Below are 18,350 nucleotides of genomic sequence, written 5' to 3' on the forward strand. Positions count from 1 at the left end.
TGGGTCTCATTAGTATTGAGACTAAATGGTTGGCTTCTCAAATCCTATATAACACGTTAATGGAACTCTGTCTAGTACATGGTAACAACAAGTTTTTCATGATGTCCAGCTGTATTCTGTCTGTATCCCTGTAAAGTCAAAGAATGGTGCCCTAAACAAAACACTTCTAGCAACTGGCTAGTATGTAATTGGGTTAAGTTATAAAGTCAGTAAGGAGAATACAAGCAGCTGTAACTGAAGCCTTTTTTAATTTGTCTCCATTATTTTGATTTTTTTAAAAATTGTGTTTCATGAGGTGTATCTATACACAACGATGGATCAGCTCATATTCTCTTTGAAAGCTGGGCTTAAATTTATGATCATATTCTTAGCATGACTTATCATATATTAATGCTGGTGGGTACTGCAGAAGTGATGTCAACAGGCCATATAGCTTTTCTAATGAACACTTTTTTTCATCCTAAATTCGAAGGAAAACAATGTAATCTGTGTGCTTAAATTTGGCGTCAATTTGGCTAAGAGTGAGGGGGGTGGGAGAAGGCACGTAGAATGGAGAAAACTTAAAACCAAAACAAACCAAAGAAACAAATAGAGCCCTAGGGAGGCTTTGAACAGAATTGTGGTGTTGTGTGTGATGCCCAGACCGAATTATTGACAGGACCATTTGTCACCATGCCCATGAGGTTTTCAGCAACTGTAGAGCAGTCTTGGGATCTCTTCCTGGCATGCTGCCATGCTCTGGGTGCTCAGTGCTGGTGGAAAGTCATCTTCTCTTTCCCTGTTGGTAAAATGGGAATGGTAATACTCATCTTGCTCTCAAGGAGAAAAAAGTGGATTTTTTTTGTATGTCAGGATGCCTCAGTGAAAACTGGCCTTACTGTGATAAAAGAGTTTCTGTTAAATGTGTGACATTTATGTGTGAATGCTGGCTGTTGTATTCCTCTGTCATGTCCTGCTTGTTTTAAGAAAGTGTTCAGCTCTTGTCTGTTGTGAAGAGGAAAAGGGAGAAGGGCAACACTGGGAGAGGCCCTCAAAATCAGTGCTGTGACAAATGGGCCAAGGTGCTCTGCAGCTCACCTGGCTTCACCCAGGGTCTGTGTACAGAGTGTGGGCCACAGGAAACAGTAACATCTCTGTCATATCTGTAGCAGCTGCACTGACGTTGTGCATCTCTGTGCTCAAGTAACAATGCAGGTGTCATCAAAGATGCGTATTAAAAAAAAATCTAAACCTGTAGTTCCACCAGAATACTGGATATTTCACTGATGATCAGGAATGGAAATATGCATTTCATTTCCAAATGGATTTGGGTCTGTTTTCTAACACATGGCTAATTTCTGATGAACTTCTCTGCTTGGAACCCAACTAATTGTAATTTTTTGGCTGTTGCCTGATCACCCATTTCAGAATTTCTCCTGTGACCAGGGACTCGGTTGGGAATATTAGTTGGCTTCAATGAAGAAATTGACTTTGAGTGCTTCACTTGGTAAATTACAGGCTCTGCTCCTAATTATAGACACACACTTGTGGGAACATAATCGTACAATTCCCTGAGGTATGTCTGGATTGCTGTGTCCAGATTTTGAAAGCTAGAGGGTAAGATATTGGGTTTTCTTTAATATTAAATTATGAAGTGAAAGCCAGGGACCTGAGGCCACATGGCTTAATACATGCTGTGCTAACAAAATAATGAGAGCCTGCTTTGAAGTAAAGCAGGAAAATCTGCCTTCCCTATAAACATCAACCTGAGCATCAGAGCAGTTGTTTAATTCTTGAATCTTACTCTTTGTCACAGGGCAAGAGTCCCTGGAGGATATCACCCCTGCAGTAAACTGTAATCACGGAAGACAGCTACTACACTGAAATAACCTGGAGAAGGCTCCCATTGCCAGGAAACAGCAATGGCAACACAGATGGAAGGCTGAACTGTGTCAGTGTTTCATTTATGTAATGGCTAACCTCCTGCTTAATGAACATTTGAAATCAAAACATGCCATTTTATAACAGTAGGTTTTGGGTGAAACATCACTCACTTTTCTACCGTAATGCAGCATGTAAACCTGCTCCTCATCATCAGCATCGCAGACATGTCACTCTGTGTAACCTGTGTTTATTTTGTTGCTGGAGCTGAATTTTCTTAGAGTTGCAGTCAAGGAGCCGGTCTGTGCTGCAGTGTATCCTCTCACATGAGCTAGCGATTTGCTTCTCATTCCTTGCTTCCCGACATAATTTTATCCAGTGGGACAATGAGGCTGATTCTGCTTTTCTTCAACAAATCTTTTTTTTCTGGCTTTGTGCAGCAGAGTGCTATTGCCCCTCTGATTTAGTCTTAGGGGAGATGGCAGTCATGGACATGACTTACCCTTCTTATCCTGACACTGGCTATGTGAGGACAGCTGTCAGAAAAGTGTTACAGTTCTCATAACCCACTCTTGCATGGTTGTCTGTCCTCTCAAAAGACAACGCATAGTCAGGTTGCAGGTTCCCTACTAGTAATCAGTGATAACATTCTGGTGTATCTCAGAGTCTTGGGACATTGACAACTTCTAGACTTTTATGCTCAGAGCAGTTTGCAGCACCCAGCTGGTGATGACATCTGCTGGGATAACAACAGTCTCTTGCCTTTAAGATTTCTTGCTTGTTCTTCCCATCATGTTAGCAAGGGAGAGAAACTGTTGATTGCTAGAGACCCAGGATTGCTGGGGGCATTAAGCATTTTGTTGTGAAAAGGTAGAAAAATCAGAAGTTTTGTCTTGGGAGAAAACGCTATTGCATATTAGGAAAAAAAAATCTAGATGGCTAAAATATTAATGGAACGTTGCTCCTGTTAGTGTTGAAACTGTCGAAAGGCTGCATATTAATAAGGACAGTATTTCCTTTAATCTTGTCTGCAAAGCCAGAGTCTGCTGGTATTCTTGGGAGGTTATAAACAGCTTTACCAGGTTTGCTTTTGGAGCACTGCCACTTGGGTTAACAACTCCATTTTGCTCTGTGGCTTGTCAGAGTGTCCTTATTTTGTTTGTGGTTACATCTGATGAGCTAGCAGATCATAGAATGGTTTGGGTTGGAAGGGACCTTAAAGATCATCTAGTTCCAACCCCCACTGCCACGGGCAAGGATACCTTCCACTAGACCAGGTTGCTCAAAGCCCCACCCAATCTGGCCTTGAACACTTCCAGAGATGAGGCATCCACAACTTCTCTGGGCAACCTGTTCCAGTGCCTTACCACCCTCACAGTGAAGAATTTTTTCCTAATACCTAATCTAAACCTACCCTCTTTCATTTTAAAACTGTTACCCTTCATCCTATCACTACACTCCCTGTTAAAGAGTCCCTCCCCTCTTTCCTGTAGGCACCCTTTAAGTACTGGAAGGGTGCTATAAGGTCTCCCCAGAGCCTACAAGTTTTGTAATGCTATATCTGAACTGCTTCATGTGTTACCACCTCTGAGTTTATGGCTGTGTGTTTAAGTGGTATGGCCAAAGTGGTTATGCCTTTAAGTGGTTAGCTTGTATCCATCCGGGTGCTAGGGAAGGAAAAGCTTTGTACAAATTGGTATGATGGGATTTAATCTTCTTTCTGACTTTGTAAGTGTTAATTGAGTTTGTAATGGTACTTGTTCCTGCTAAAAGTAATAACAATTAAACCAAGTGGAATTCCTGTAATTTTCTTGAAATTTTCTTGAAATTTTCTTGAGAATACATGCTTAGGTAGAAGTTACGTATTTTCTATGCTTTCATTCAATTCCATCACCCAAGTAGTGAACCATTTAAAACTGCATATTATCATCTATTATAATTCCAAGTTTTTTAGATAACAGCATTATTATTACTTTTAAAAGAGACTATTTGTATTTAGTTTATGTCTTCCTTTCAGCTTACAGTACTTACAGTGTTATTTCAAAGATTAGCAGACAGAATTTTATGATAAAAATTCAGTTTATTTTTCCATTGTGAAGATACTCCGAGACGTCGACTTCCTGGAGTTGTAATATAAGAGGAAAACCTGCAGAGGGCACTGTATTGTCTTAGATGAATTTGAAAGACTTCAGACTCAATGAGGCTGTAGGATTTTCTAGGTTTCTGCATTTTGGTAAAATTACAATCAGATTTTTTTTTTTTTTCATATATGTAGTGATAAATGGAGTTACAGAGTAGACATAAGGATGACAATCTCTGTTTTTTATATCTTTGAGACGAAAGGGTATACACCAGAAATATGATGCCATGTATTCAACAAAATTCTTGCCTTCACCTTCCTTTCTTCACCGATGATTGCCTGAACATTACAGCTGTGCAAGTGTTTGGGAAATTACTGTTGTAACTTCATAGAGTAAATCCTGAAACTGCCATGCATCAGAACAGGAGATCTGAAAAACAACAATACAAAGTGTGCAAAATTCACTTCCATCCATCTAAAGTAGGGCTCAGATTTCAGATATGAGCTCGCCCTCCCCATCAGGAGGATAGTGCAATGCAGCTCTTCTGTAAAAAGTGATTCATGAATAGAAATTTCTGTTGATTGTGGTCTTCCAGAGATTAAAAATTGCTCAACTCTATTTATACAGACAAAGCATTTTTAATGGTTATAAAAAAGTGATCAAAATGTTGTGTCCCACTGTGTACTTGCAAAGTGGATTTAAGTTAAGTTTTAGCGATTTTAAAATGCAGACCACAAGTTACTGCATATCTTTTCAAGTCTTCTTGACAGCTTTGTTTAGATTAAGGGTTTCTCTGTGAGCCAGCTGGTGCCCCAGCATTGCAACAGTCTGCCTTGTTTTTCTTCTGCAGATAATTATAATAGAATTTGTCTTCTAGTTTCATTTTCACTAGTGTTTAGATTTGTGTTTGAAATCCAGTCATGTCTTTTAGGTATTATTTCATGCTCAAACTGGTTTTAGTCCCTTCACATACACCATTTACAAAAGGGATTGTTGCTTTAAATTTATTTCTTTTTTGTTTGGAGCTGAACTACAAAACAGACCTCAAGATCAGCCCTCATTACAGAGCGATGCTTTATAGATAACAGTGAACAATGACAAAGACTTCCACAGCTTGTGACATGCTCAGCTAAAAAACTACAGATGATAATCTGCCTTGATTTTTATCTTGGGTCTTCTAGTTTTTTGTATTTTGAACCACCTATCTTCTAGTTCTGTAATTGGGGGATACTGTGTGATAATGCGACATAGGTATTCCAGAGGCTCTGTATCTGCCCACCTAGTATTTCCACTGCAGCTTAGCAGTTTTTCTACTTGTAAAATCAGGCAAAGGTAGTGCCCCACAGAAAAAAAAAAACCCCAACCATGTAGACTGAGAAGATCTAAGTAATCTTGATTCAGATCTTGCTTTAGAAGGGGTTACAAATGATCTTCACCTTTCAGGCTCGTGGCCAAACTTTCATCCTTTGCTTTTTAGCCCCAATCTGACAACTCCTCCTAGTATGCAGGAGAAAAGCTGATACTTACCATGTGATGAGAGCTTCCTGCAACTCAGCATTTAAAAAACACTACTGTCCTTATGCATTTCCATCAAGGGGACTCAAGACAGGTGAACGGCTTCCTGTTCCTTGATAAAGTAGAATTATTCAGCTCTCAGGGAAATTTATTTGGCAGATGATAGCTGCTGCTCAAGTCTTCTAAGATTCATTGGGCTCGCACTTCCTCGTGAAGGGGAGTTTGGACCTGCAAGTTGGCACCTGAAAATTGTATTAGAAAACATGTTAATCATTGTATGGCAGAGATATGGGAGCCACCTATATCTGAATGCTTTTACTGAACAACAAGGAGAATGGAAACCAAGACTGTAGTTTGGTTCTCTGCTTCCATGCCCACTGGGACCTGTATTGGGACTTTAGTGGATTCCTTCATACCGCATGGCTAGATCTCTCAGAACAGGGGGAAATTGTCACAGAAATCAGAGCTGAAAAACTGAAAAATCAATTTTTGCCTGTCATGCAAAATGAAGTTATCTATATGTTTGTCTTGATCTGTAGAATTAAGTTAGAGTAGTGTGAGCTGTAAAGTCATGGAAAAGGCTAAAAGTCCTGGCGGTACCCAAATGTCCTTTTGGCATTGTACAAGTAGCAGGTATGACCGCAGAGAAAATGCAAAATATCCTGTATTTGTTTGTTTCTGCCTGTGGAGCCTTTCTCCTTGATGCTTGTCTTACTTCTCCAAGTTCCTGCTAGGTATTGTGAGAGGGAAAGGTATTAGCAGCTTTGCAGAATGGTGACTAAGAACTCTGCACAGCTTTATATTTCCCCTACAAAAAAGCACATTTAATTCACATCCCGTAGAAGGCAAGGCAATACTACAGCACTTGGAGAAGATAGATTTGTTCAGATCACTCAGAAGATGACCCAGGGCTTTCAATAGGTCTTGCTTGAAAGCCCCTACTGACTATTGCCTGAAAGTAATTATTCTCTGAGAGCTGAATGGCAATAATGTGTATTTGGTTTTGCCTTGTGCAAAATCTGGAGAGCATGTCACCCTGATACCAGGGTGAGTGGGGAGTTGAAAAAAAAATCTTATCAGTTGCTGTGGTTTGCTATCCTGGCAGACAAAGACAGCACAGATATTAAAGATTAAATTAACTGGACACTCTGTACTGCCCTTGGCCCTCTAAAGTCAAGGTTCAGGTGTGCTCCTATTTTTGAACATTCTTCCCCTTGAACTGGGAATTCTGGATACACACTGGGGTTAAAGAGGAGAGACACAGGCGAGTTTTAACAGCGTCATCAGACTCACTTGGAAAGAAAGTACTTGCATTTCTTCTAAAACTGCTCTTGCAAACTTTCTAATTAAACTTTCCTACACCAAATAAACAGGGATATAGGTAGCCTATGCCAGTGCCCCAGATCTAGCAGCACTTGAGGACTCCTGTAAACCTTAGCACAAGTCTCCCTGCCCACCTCTTCCCTGAGGTCTTACTCCAGGTGAATGGCAGTCAGCTGCCATGTGGTATGGACAGTCTCTGTGCTCAGTGTTCTTATCTGAATGTAGAAACAGGAAAGGACAGAGCCATTTGCCATAGGTCTTTCTAAAAATAATCACATATAAAAATAGTTTAACTTGCTAACAAGCAGCTGTCTCTAGAGTGCGCCACAGTGGCTTATTAATAAAGTCCACAATACTATAGATTGGATTACAGCAAGGATGAGCTCTCTGTCCAAATGAAACTGTCCAGAAAGATTGTCTGAGCAGGATATAATCTCTTTGATCAGAACTAGGGCATGTCACCATCATGAACACCTCTTAACCATAATAAAACATGCCACAGAATCTGTAATGATCATGACTACTCTGGATTGCTGGTCTTGTCTGAGACACCAAAGTCCATAAAGTCAGAATACTCTGAGCTGTTCCCATGCTGTTTCTGTTTGGCATCTGATATGAGAATTATGAAGCAAGATTAGTTTCCTCTTCCTCTTTTTTTTAAAGCCCCCTAAATACCACATCTGAAACTTTTTATGCTATGTTGTGGCCTGAAGACAATTTCTGTTGCGTAGCTATAAACCTCTGTAAATAGGTTTCTCTACTGAACTAGCTGACATATTCATAACTGTAGTACTGCAAATAGTGCTCCTAAGAAGTAGGAACAGGGCTACTGTGCATCCATTGTTATGTATATGTTAAAGTAAAAAACATTTAATGTCTGTCTGGGTGAATTGATTTATGTGGCTGACTACATGGCAATCTGAAGCAGATTAGAGGAAGGTGAACATGTTTGTCTCTTCTGTGCTGATTCATGTAGGAGAATGTCTCAGCAAACAGTCATTATTATTTCACTGAAAAGGCTTTTAATATAGTAAATTTTGCCTAGTGACAATATAATGTGACTCTTTGAAATAGCAAACTGTATAGAAACCTGCTGGGAATACCAATAGCATAGTACCAAATTAGAGGTGTACGCGGTAGTCTGTCAACTACTTTTCAGCTAGCTGACATACAAAGAAATGCAGAGCAACCAAATTCTTTAAGACTAGTTTTCTGTATTCTGTTTGCATCTTCCTCAGGTTGCCCTTAAGCCAGCTGAGTGTGTAACCAGGGATCCCATTTTCTTCTAGGAATAGGAAAAATATTGAGCTTGTTACAGTGTTGCTTTAAATATTTTATCTCTCTGAGGTTTGGCTCATTTAGTCTTGTTTGAGCCCATAATTACAAATTAGAAATCTCTATCTTTAAATGCACACTTCTGAGTCCCTCCTTGTGTGTTTGCTTGTTCTGTTACTCAAAATGCTTTGACTGATAATCATATCTGGAGAGTATAGAAAGAAACTGTATTTATCCAATATTTTCATATAGTTCAGTTAACACTGATTCAGGAAAAATATTCACAAGTTATTTTACTGAATAGTTTCAAGTTGATATGATGACAGCTTTCCTTTCAGTCCTTCTGTGGATTCTGTGATTTGGGATGTGCTTTATAAAACACTGTGTGTAGGCTGATGCTGGTATGACCATCAAGACAGAACTAGGAGGAAGTGGCACTTCATTTTCAACTAGAAAAATAGAACCAAGAAGAACTTAATTTTCCAGAAGTTTTAGTCACTGTTTTAAAACAAGCATTTTATTAAGATTTTTGTTCTAGTCATGTCTTAAAATCAAGCCACTTGAATAAATTTCCTTATAACTGCAATAATTGAAATTTCAATTACTCCATTTCTTTGAGGAAGGTGTCTCGGTTTGAAGATTGCAAATCATCTGAAATAATAAAACTACTTTAAGCCATTTACATTGCGGCTGCATTGTAAACTGCAACACAGTCTGATCAATGATGCATAAATATCTTGGACAATATATATGTAAGTGAAACCCTCAAGGAGTAGTACTTAAACATTACCAATGTGTTGTAAATAGGGCTTAGAGGAAGAAAATATTCTAGTTTTAAGTGGCTTAGTCATTTGCATGTGTCGACAAAGAATATTCGAAAATGACTATTTAAACAGTTCTGTTGTAATGGTCTGTGTCTTTGATTTGTTTTTGCTCACCTCTGTTTATTTCTATCGAAGCTGACATAGATAACCTTTGAGGCTGTGGAGGCTTGTTGGCCCTTCTCTTGGGGAAGAGGTGGCTTTCGAGATTGCAGAGCAGGTGAAGCAGGCACAGTAGGAAGCTGGGTGTCTGCACCTTATCCAAAGAACCTGCAAGGAGGAGCAGGGAGCAACCTGTCAGGTCTAGGACAAGGACAGGCAGAAGTGCCTGGGGACCAAAGGGAACCAGGCAGTTTGCTGCAGCTCAGAAACTGGTGAAGTGGCAAGCCTGGAAACAAAGACCACTTGCCAGGACAGGGGACAGGAGCAGTCTTTTCTGCAAATCTTGTCTGTGTCTTCTCTTTCGAGTTGAGTTCCACCTGTTAGTATAAGGGTCTTCTAGGGTTTTATTTTTCTTTTTTGCTTTTTTGAAGATCTGACCAGATCCAGCAGAAAGGTCTGGCCAACTTGATCTCTTCTCAGACTTCTATTTCCAAATGCCCAGCATGGACTGTTATTGCTGCATTTACAAAGCAGTGACAGTCTGGGCAGCACTGGTTACTGGTGCATCTGACATGTTTTACTGTGGAGAAGAAGTCTCTACATTCTATTTTCTAGTGTATGACGTCCTAAGATTTTATATCCATAAAATGTAGAAAAGAAAAACCTCTGTCTTAGAGACTTCAAGCTTCAGTGATATGTTTAAATTTTTTTTTTTTTTTTATTTTAATCCTTAGGACGTGGAAAGCAGCAGATACATTTGCATATAGTTTTCTATCTCCTCTCAATACAAGTTCCAAGTTTTTTCTCATACCAATCTTAATGCTATTATACTAAAGTTTCCTTCAGTGTTCTCTAGTGTTCAATGTCTTTTATTCTGAAGGAGATCGAATTGTAAGTCTAATCAGCTGGACAGTGTCAGAGTCTTTGAAATATTCAGTTGCCTAACATCATTTAATCCATGGTGGCATATGTAACTTAGCTTTTACTGTCCCTTGGGCAAAACATCTTCTATCAGGATAAATAGAGTCTGTGTGTAGTTTATCATGAATATTATTACGTTTCCTGATGTTTATAAGTCTTTTCATTGGACAGAAAAGAATTTTGTCTTACATTGAAATTCACATTGAAAAAAGAATTTACAATGGTGATTGTGGGAGCTGCATCAAGAGTAGCCTTATAAAGAGGTATTTGAGGATGGAAACAACAGTAAAAAATGAACTACTGAGAATGGGCTTCTTCACTGATATCTGCTGTCCCAAATCCTATGCTAGGGAGATGCCAGCTTTTTAGAGAAGACAAAATGGCTCACACTTTATTTGTTACAGCTATATTAGTAGTTAGCTAATTAGTAGTTAGCTAATGAGTAATTTGCTCTATACTGTAATATAAAGAAATGCATTCAGAGCTGTAGTTTGCTTTTGCACTTCTGTTGTGCATTAAACAAATGAAAATTAGCTAAAGCTTTTTGGGCTACTGTGTGGTCCAGGCTGGCTCATACTGTTAAGAAATCTTTTCACTGTAGACTGTGACTTGGTAAGGTGTAGGAAAAGACTTCTACTCACTCATTTCAAAACTTTTCCGAATGACACAAAATGTTAGGCTGTTTGCTTACCTTCCTTCTCCCCTTCCTTTCTGTGGCTGCATTTTAAAAGTTTCAAGGTGTTTCTGAGGTCTGTGTATTCGTCACTTGGGTTTCCACACTAAGCCTGAAATGATTAAAAACTGACAACATTCAAATGCATCTCCAGTAATCTTTCTACCTCCAGGAAAGATTAAAGAATGTAACAGAGTTTCAGATTCGGGAGGAAAGCTTTTCTGAAAACATATAGGTCTGATCTGAAGAGAATGAAGCTTGTATCACTATTTTATTTAAAAAATAAAAAATCATGGGGAGTGACTAGGGCAAATATTAAACCCCAGAGTTTTATTGACAATGAGATCTGCCTAAGTAACCTTCTGAGATTTTTTTTTCAGTGTTTCTGTTATAATATTAAAAGTAAGTTCAGAGGCTGTGCTACACATGCTTAGAAGTTCCTGACATTTTCTCAGGTGTACTTTTATTTTGTCAATTGTATGCATAGAAAATACTTAAATACTTCTAATATCTGCTTTTTAGTTCAGTTTATAATCAGAATAGGGAAGCTAACACCATCTAATCTATAATTAGATCTAATCTACTATAATCAGTAGACACCAGCAATTCTCTACAGTCTGGCATTTCTCTCTAGCCCAGTGCTTGGGAAGCTCTTTCTCACCATGTTTAAAGTGTGCATTTGAGAAAAATTCCACTTAAAATATAACATAAGCATAGAAAGTCAGCATGCCAAACACCGAAATAAATCTTTTGTGTTTACTTCCCAGTAAACTACAATTGCTCTCTGTGAAACAATCTTTAGGAACAATGTTCAGCTCAGCTGAAGTTTCTCTCAATTTTATGCCATACTCCACTTAGAGGTAACCAAAGGTTACAAGTAGATGTCTTCATTCTACTGGTACTGTAATGGATTGAAGTAATGAGTCATGGCAGAAGAGAGCCCAAACCAGCACTGGAATTCATTTGGCCTGTGAAAAATGGGGATTTGGCCAGAGGTGCAGTAGTTATAACATCTCCTTGAGCTTTTGAATAGCTGCAGACCTACATGTTTTATACTGCCTGGAAGGCAGGCAATCAGTGAATCAGTATTTTCTGATGGAGCATTGGAACAAAGTGTTGACAAATACTTCATTTTTCTAGGTGCTTTTTCTAGAGCTGGGCATTGGATGCATGAAAGTGAGAGCAGTCTGGTTAGATAAAGATCCTTAGTGATGAAGTATTTTGCACTCACTTTATGTTAGTAACAGTGTATTATAGTCTGTTCCTACGTAAATGGCTATGGCAGTCCAGCAGTATAACTAAAGGGGGGAAGACAAAGACACTCAAACCAGTTTATAAAATTTTTCATTTGGTCTCTCCATAGTTTCAGTGTGTTGTGACATGCTGAAGTCTTAAACCTTGAGCTCTTTCTAGACCTCTCCCTCTCCATCCTTCCCTCTTTTGCAAAAGAGAGGAAACTTCACACTACAAAGGCAAGGAAGTTTTATATTTCCCTCAAAATTAGAGATTATTTTGGTGAGGTGTCCTTTATTCTGTAGCTGTCCTGAGCTCCAATGAAAATAAATTTTCTACTCTACAAAAGGTATTGTATCACAAATACTCTTTACTTAGTTTGCACTCCAGGGAGTTCCTAATGCTCAGTCACAATACAAATTGCACCTATTAGTTTGCAATTTTGCCAAATTACTTCAGTTACAAATAATCTGACTTTAAGCAATCTTGTGGGACTTCATAACCCAAACAAATAAAACAAGTTAGGAATTTAAAATTATTTTTCTGGTGAAGCAGAAGATGAAAGTGAATAGAATCAAAGAAGATGATATATGTTTTGGTTTTGGATTAATTGAATGACAGACAAGAGAGAGCTTTTTTCCCTTACCCCAAACACTTCAAATTTAAATTCTGAAACAATATTCTACAGTATTTTTTAAGCTTATGACTGTCTCTAGTAGGGCTAAAATGTAGCTAGTGACAGTTATAAATAATGCAGGCTGTATTAATGCTGTGTATTGTGGTATTATTTGTGCTTTAAGTAAGATGAAACTCAGCTGTGGCGGGGGGTGTGTGATTTTCAATGAAAGGTTCCAGAAAGCCATAATTTTTTAAAATATTAAATATCTGACATTATTCCTGTCTAAACAAAAAGATTCCGCGCTGGCAGTTGTAAGCTAATATAAAAGCTTGGTCAGGGAAAAGCCAGTGTTTGTGACAGATCCCTGGTCAATATTTTAGTGTCATTTTCTGAATACTCAGAGCAGCTGCTGTGATTGCAGTTCACACAGCCCTGGTCGTCTACTCCCAAACAGCAGTAATAAGAGAAAGGGTGGGTGCTCACAGCAAGTAACAATTAGCAGAGTGGCTCTGTGCCAAGGTAACTTAAACAAATCCAATACTTTTCTGTGACCTACTGCAGCACTGAGTTCTCCTTCAGGAATTTTCCTTGCTTTCTGACTTCCATCAATATCACCTTACAGCAGCAAGGCCAATTCCTTTATGCGTACCCTATTGGTCCGTCTGTCATCTTCCATCTAACTGGTTTTCTGGCTGCAAACTATTCTCACCAGTTTTTAACTGCCACACTAAGAGGGCTATATTTTGGGAGAGTGAGGGTCAAGAAGAAAGGACTTTGTGAGGAACAAATAAGAATTAAAAATTGACATATTGACAAAATTGACATTCCTTGCTTACATCTATTAACAGATTTACATTCAAATGATAAAAAAGATAATTTCTTGATTTAATTTTTGATGTGATGGGGCTCCAAGGCAGACAGAGCTTTGAAATGGACCTGCCTAGACAGTCTGCTAAGTGAGGTGCCCAGAACACCCAAAAGGCTTTAAACCATGCCCTTCTAAAATGTTTTGTTGAATTAAACTAAAAGATTTAAGGTTTAAAATAAACAAACGAAAAAAATCCAGAAAGCCCGCAAAATGTGGAGCAGGAGTTAGAGCTTATACCTGGTTCTCAAGCCCACCATTCTCATAGGCAAGTCTGTACTAAAGCTTTGTGTTGTCTAACTAAACAAATTTTGGCACCAGCAAACTCTGCTCACTTCCCATTACTCCCTGGGAAGTTCTACCCTGAGTGGTTCTTTCTTCCCTGTTTCTTTCTGTATTTCTGCTTGGGCCTCTGACCCCTTCCCCTGCCTCACACATCACTGTGCTTCTCCCTCGGTCCTGTCTGCCCTTTCCTCCAGAGTGCTCCACCAGGCCCTGCTCCTTCCCAGGAGACCATACATCTCACTGAGACCACAGGAATACAACAAATAACTTGCCTAACTTTCTTTTCTTTTTCTTTCTTTTCTTTTTTTTTTTTTAAGTTTGTTTTGGCAAGGAGAGACACATTTGTCCAAAAAGCCTGTTATGGAGCTGTCTGGTGCAATTCCAGATGGGGAGAAAAAACCTGTTACTTTTTAAGAGGATACAGATAAATTCCAGATGGAAAAATCCAGAGAGGACTGCATGGCTCTACCTCTTGCAGAACTTTCTGTTTTGAGTCTTTTTTTTGTTTGTTTTACATATGTATATACATATCTGCTGAGCTAAGCTTTATGTTGTACAAATTTTAGTTGTCCCTGTCTGTGCAGTATACAGTAGCTTTTAATCTTCTACTGAAGCTTTTCTGTTGTACTTCTGAAATTATGTAACTGCAAAGAACTGTGACTGAACAAAGTTTAAAAAGTGTTGGAATGTTTACGGAGATTTCCTCCATTTCTGCTGAGGATTGAATTAAATATTTGCGCTGAATATTTTATATTTAGCCATTTATTTTTACTATAAATTCTTGGTTGTTTCTTGTCTGAGAGAAGATGAAAAATAAATTTCTGCAATCTAGATAACATGAAGATGAAGAGCTTAAATTCAGATTCAGATATAAAGTACAGAGAAATGCAGTAAATTTTATTTTTGTTATTTTTTCATAATTTAATAGCTATTAAAAAGCAGAATTTTAAATTGTATTTGATTACTACAAGTGAAAGAAGCCTAATAATAAAATAGAAAAGCCTTCTTTTATGCTGAAGCAATAGTGCTTGCAAATAAACTGGTGTTTAATCAGGTGATCTGTGTTAGACCTCAGTCCTTTCTGTTGCTACTTCTGAGGTTTTTGATGAATTTGTAGCACATTTCTGAGATGATAACGAGACCCAACTTATAGAAGCATTGGGAAAACACTAAGCTTTGTAAACTGATTTCTCATCATCAGATGAAAAACTATCTAAGTGAAAATTTATGCCATAAAGCTTCAAGTGGCTGGATTCAGAGAATGTTTAACATGTATTTGCAATTAAGCTAGGACTTATTTTCATGAAACTGCTATTGGGTAATTGATGGCTCTTTCATGAGAGGTAAGATGACAGCATAGGTGCTCTATAAATCACTAAAATTAATGTTTGTCTTGCACTATTATAATAGCACTGTTCTTGATTAAATCATTTAGGCTCTGCTCTCGCTCCTAGAAGAATCTTGGTGCTGATGTTGGTGAGGCTGTCAGCATCTCATTCACAGAACAAACATCCTGGCTATTCTCAAAAGGTTTGCAGTTCTTACAATGAAAATAGTCCTTTCAACATAAATCAATATCCCAAAGTCATGGAAAGTCTGTAGCAAGGCAAATAAATAGTTGCACTAGAATATCCTTAGGTCCTCTTTATATATTTTGTGCAATCACTGAAGTGCTATAAACATTAGCAGCTTCAGAAATAAATGAGATAGTAAGTGGCTAAGTTAATGTAGTTATCTAATTAGGTTGGGTATAAAAGCATCCTTTAATCTCCCTAATTACCCACCTACTGGAGGAAGAACCGTTAATAAAATGGTGCAAGGTTTTTTCAGGAGGAATACCAATGCAAGACCCTTCTTTCCTGGAAAAATCCTTCTTGGGAAAGCAACAACTCATAGCTGTGTGGGTGGGGAACAAATTTAATATTCAAAGGGCAAGTTATGCAAACTAGGATCATTTCATTTGCATGAAATTATGGATGTTCATGCTGGAACAGCTGATCTCTAAGTATGTTTTGTTTGATTCCCCCCCTCCCCCGTTTCTGGCATTTTTGGGGACTTTATCCTTGTTATGTGTGCTTATGTGATTTAACGTTAGTGTACCAGGAAAAAAACCCAAACCATTAATGTTAGCCCTGCTTTAAGCAAGAAAGTGAACTAGACCTATAGACCTTCCTTCCAAAATATGTTTTTCTATAACAAAAAAATTATAGATTCCCAGAAGTTTTTCCTGGTGGAATTTAACAGGAACTGAATATTATTAGGGCTTACATTTTGCAGGGAGGTATTCAAATATTCTTCAGTTTTGATTTTTTTGCAAGATGTACAGGAAGCCAGAATATCAGCTGTCAGTGTATCTCATCAGTGCAGAAAGGCATATACTGAGCCTGAAGAAGTGGGTGAAAGCAAGTATCTGTGCCTGTGATGAACCAAGTAACAACGAAAACTGGCGAAACAGGGACTCACTGTCAAGCCACCACCTTATCTAATAGTAAATTAATTTGGAAATCTTTTCTGTTACACATTTAAAATACTCTTCTTTTAATCAGCCAATCACCCCTTAAAATGATTTAGGAGTTCTATAAGTTGCCACAGCCATCCTGAATACTCTCTTCTGGTTGCATTGCATCCTGATTCCCTACTCTTATAGGAGGCACAGTGAGATTCTTAATTTCCTATAGCTAGGGAAAATCTTACTTAAAGTAGACTGAGGTTAATATACACATTGTATGTGCAGTAGAACATGCCCCAACTCTTGTGACAATAATAAAACATGTTTGCTTATGGGAGAAAAAACTCTAATTTCTTTCTTTGAATTAAACCCTCTCCTTCCCCTTCCTCTTTTCTCTCAGTTGGGTTTCTCCCTCTCTTCTTACGGGAAAAGCGTCTCTTTTCCGTGAAAGAAAATATTTAGAAATCGCTGTACAAAACATCAGCACTTCTGATTTTCTCTGGTTGCTTTTGACGGTGGTTAATGAAGCCCTGACAGTAGCTAATTAGGCTGTAAACATGTCTTCTAATTGTAAACATGTGTGTAGTGAGGAAATGCATTATATTCTTGAGAGGACCCCTTCCCTTGGCTGCTTATATTGGAGCCCTGGGCTTTAACATAATTGGAGATAGAAGCATTACTGAAGACACCCAGATACTCAGCATCCTCTTCATTGATTCTTCCAAATATATCTTTCTATTAAAATAATAACAACAATAATAATAGATGGGGATGCCTGATGCCTGCCCTCCTTGCAGCCTTGCAGGGATGATGCCCTGGGAATCTCAGCTCAGGGTGGTGCTTCCAGACTGCCAGTTTTATTGCAGGAAACAGGGGAAATGCTATGAAGAGCTGGAACAGATGGAATGGCAAGGAGGCAGGCGAGTGGGCAGGAAGCCAGAAAGCTTCAGTCATTAGAGTTGACTAAACTGACTTGTCCTTGCAGAATTTTGCTGGATTGACATTTTTCTGATGGAAAATTTTTGTCTATGTCTGTTGAAGAACAGTACTGTTTTTGAACAAAGACCACCTTCCCTGCCAGGCTGGATTTGTCACTTTGCTTTCCATGCTCCTTGGAGTAGGGTTGCAGGGACAGGGCAGGTTGCTTCAATGGGGTAGCATGGTGGTCTCTGACATGGACTCCTCAGCAAAGGACACCTGGTACCCTCTACTGAGACCCTGGGAGTCCACTCCAGGAAACGGGTAGTCACAGCATTTCCTGACTATAAAGTCTAGAACTACTCTCACTCAGTTCTTAGCTAGACTAGACTAGAGACAGACTAGTCTATTTTTCCATTTTGTTGAGCTCGTATTTTCTGATTTCACTCTGAAAATGCCTGAATTAAGTGAGCAGATATTAAGGAATTAAAAAAAAAAAAATTACTCCAATCTAACAGTACCCTGTAAGATTTCTGCAGTGTGTACATTGAAAGGTCCCTAAAAATGCCCATCTTGTTTTTTGTTTTACAAGAACCCAAGAGGAATGGTATCTACTGTTACTCTCTGTGACACTGTTGCCACCATTAATGAAGCCACCTCTTGCCCTGTGGGGCACTTGTATCCCATTTCTCAGAAAAGTTGCTTCTATTTATTTATGAATTTATTTATTTATTTTTAGCAGATCTAGTTACAGTAGCTGTCTTGCTTCCTTTGCCTTGCCTTTTAAACACAGAATTTTGATTATATCCTTGTCACCTCTGAAGTATGAAAAGCCATTTACAGTATTGTTGACATGTCATTTAGAATGCCTTCCTTTCTGCTCTTCAGAGAGACTACCAAAGGGGATTGTATTTGAGGAAGATCAAGTTTTTTTGATGATTACTTTTAATATAGGCAAATGAACAGAATTTTTAAATGAACTTTACTGTTTGCCTCCCGGGTAAAAAAGAACAATATATACCAAGATGACTGAATATAACTAATCTGCATATACTTTGTTGTTGAGTTTGTCTCTACCTCCTTGATTTAATAAGAGCTTTGTATATTCATGTGAGAAAACTTACTGACAATATATTGGTTTCTGCAAATTTTCCAGTGCAAATTATTTTATGTGTGATGGTTTACTTTTCCAAGTATAATTTTCCAAGTTTCCTAAATGAAATTTGGGTTATTAACCAGATGAAAATATTTTTCTATGTTTTCTAACTTATTTGGCAATGCTTGCTAACTGATCGCAAAGTAACAGGCAGAAAAATAAGATTTGAAAACTTGCCTTGGACAAAGCAGGAGAAGGCTAGGATGTTAGGAGAGTCTCCTCTGCTCATTTCTCAACCATTTGTGCTCCAAACA

At 38.4% G+C, this 18,350-nt stretch overlaps 1 long non-coding RNA gene across 1 annotated transcript; it reads right to left on the reverse strand.

Moving 5' to 3' along the window:
- Positions 1-5,141: 5,141 nt before the first annotated feature.
- LOC138688297 (uncharacterized) lies at positions 5,142-10,694 on the reverse strand. The gene is made up of 3 exons (XR_011327329.1): positions 10,590-10,694; positions 8,993-9,145; positions 5,142-5,698 (listed from the first exon to the last, which is right to left on the reverse strand). It is a non-coding gene; the product is annotated as an uncharacterized lncRNA (long non-coding RNA).
- Positions 10,695-18,350: the final 7,656 nt, after the last annotated feature.

This window comes from Haliaeetus albicilla, chromosome 12, assembly GCF_947461875.1.
Source record: "Haliaeetus albicilla chromosome 12, bHalAlb1.1, whole genome shotgun sequence".
Taxonomy (NCBI): domain Eukaryota; kingdom Metazoa; phylum Chordata; class Aves; order Accipitriformes; family Accipitridae; genus Haliaeetus; species Haliaeetus albicilla.